The following is a 2,500-nucleotide window of genomic DNA, read 5'->3' on the forward strand; positions in this document are numbered from 1 at the left end:
CGATCATAGGGATGGTTTTCAAGTCGCTTGAAACTTTGTAATAAACTCAAAACAGCCTGGCGCTGCTCTTCTTCGAGCACGTATTTGCTTGAAAACTTATTTAAAAGTGTCCTTGATAAGACGCGTGTTAGCAAAAAAGAAGAAAACCTCTATAAATGTCTCCCCAGTCTTGAAACGACGCAAAAGCATAATACTCAGGAGCCAGTGTATCAACTTGAGCTACGTATGTTGGATTGCCGTTGTTATGGCAGCTTCCACACAAAAAAGATTATGATAAATGATACAGTTTGTGCTGTTTTCTACAGGACACGTCTCGTATAAGATACCTCATAGTTTTTTTCCAAGTATAAATGAACCTAGAGATGCTGTGGGCAGCACATCAATTTTCCCCCCTTTTTAAATTATTTTATTTTCATTTTATGCTTTCTCCGGCTCTCTTTTTTATCATTATTACACTAGATTTTCTTTTCCTTTTAACTGGTGCTCTACCACGGAAAAAGCTCCCTGGTCGACTTCTTTCATCAAAGCGACATATAAACCAAGATAGATCGGACGGTTGGTGTTTACTGCACTATGAGCTATTTCATTCAGAGTTACTCACAATGACCGAGTAATTGTGTTACGTGAAATAAAGACGCCACTGTTTTATCACTCTGCAGTTTATGGCTGCAAAATTAACGCAGAAGCCTACTCCAAACAGTGTTTGGGAAAGGCAGTGAAAAATAAAGTTTTGATTCTTCTGTCAAGGGTTAAATTCACGCGAGTCACGCTAATTCAGAGGGCTGGGTAGGAGCGCAAGGTAATGTCCGTAGGGTTGAAGAAGGTATCTTCATAGCCTATTGCGTCAAAGCAAAAAGGGTAAAAGCGACACTGTCTGTAAGTAAAACAAAAAAAAAACAACATTCTAAACAACTGTTACAAATTCAATAAGTAGGAGTTACGGTATATGAGTAAATTATATGTGCTTAAATGAAACAATTTGCAATAAATATATTAGCGAATAGAATAAATGCAGCACTATTCCAATATATGAAAACAGTTGTGATGGCATGTAAGGTATAAATTCAGTGTAACAGACAAGATGGGGTGTATAAGGCTTAGTTATTCGATTTGTCATATAAAAGGGTTGATACACTGATTGAAAGAAGAGGATACGTGTCAATAAGGTTCTCAAAGTCTAAACAACTGTTACAAATTAATAAGTAGGAGTTATGAGTAAATCGTATATACCTTCATGAAAAAGATCTGCAGTAAATGTATCAGCTACAACAATCAATGCTGGGCCATTCCAACGTATAAAAACATTTGAAGATAGACAGCTCGACACATTTTTTTAGTGTCTAAGTTTGCCGATACACTGACTAAAAGAAGAGCATTTGTATCAATAAAAATCTAAAAAAAAAAAAAAACAAATGAAAGAAACAGGACCTCAAAGAATTAAAAAAAATACTCCCAAAGCGAACTTTCGGCTTTTTACATCATGCCGTCTGCAAAAAGAAAAACTTCACCTTTGAAAATGTTGGGTATTAACAAGCGACTGCGACTTAACGAGAGTGAACTGGAGAGCACAGACTAACTGTATACTATACTAATGTACTGAACGCTCTTTTTGATTTTCTGAACCCAATAGTGCAGCTTAAAAACTCACAGGTAAATTGAACAGGCGCCATCGATCCCTTAATCGTTTGACTAACATACGCTAGATACGATAGATTTCCTTTAAAAAGTCTCAGTGCTACAATTCATTTCCGTTCTGGGCATCATGATGCATCTGTGTATTTCGTGTCCATTGAAAACTTGTGAAAAGTTGAGATGGTTAACGTATGTGAAAAATGAGTAAACATGGAAGCTATGTCATCGATTGAGATAATTTGAGCTCTGGCATTTGCAATTAGAGTTTACGTCAAACGGCAAACGCCAATTTGTACCAATTGACCAAATTTTCTCTTTATTGCCGTTTACTGTTCACTATTTCTACATCTAAGTTAGTAGTTTTACACAATTTTTTTATCCATAAGAATTGTTTTGAGATGTATTTATCTACCCGTTTTCTATTTTAAGAAATTCTCAACTTGAATCTGGCGTTTGCCGTATACGTGAAGCTTAAACTCTCTATCGTTTCGAGCTTTGCACAACGTGGAATTCCAATGCACCACCCGTGATTTTATCCCTTTTGGATGTCCTCCAAAGTCTTCCGAAGTATGGTAATGTTCTAGAACTATAGGACTATTTTTTCGCTTGCGGTTTTTGTTTAGGACAGTGGCATTTTGCCATTTCCGATTCTCTCAGTCTTAGCATGTCCGTTGAAATTTCCGCACACGGTTAGAATGGATTTACAATAATCATATATAATGATTAATCTGTTTAGGTAAGAGAGAAGATGTGTTTTCCAAAATACTGGGCTTAGCCACAGTAAAATATTTCAAATCTGGAACGTATTATAGTTCCTCCGCGTCTCCTACAGGAACTACCAATTTTTACGTAAATCGGGACTTCTTAA

Source organism: Montipora capricornis, chromosome 3 (genome assembly GCF_036669925.1).
Source record: "Montipora capricornis isolate CH-2021 chromosome 3, ASM3666992v2, whole genome shotgun sequence".
Lineage (NCBI taxonomy): Eukaryota > Metazoa > Cnidaria > Anthozoa > Scleractinia > Acroporidae > Montipora > Montipora capricornis.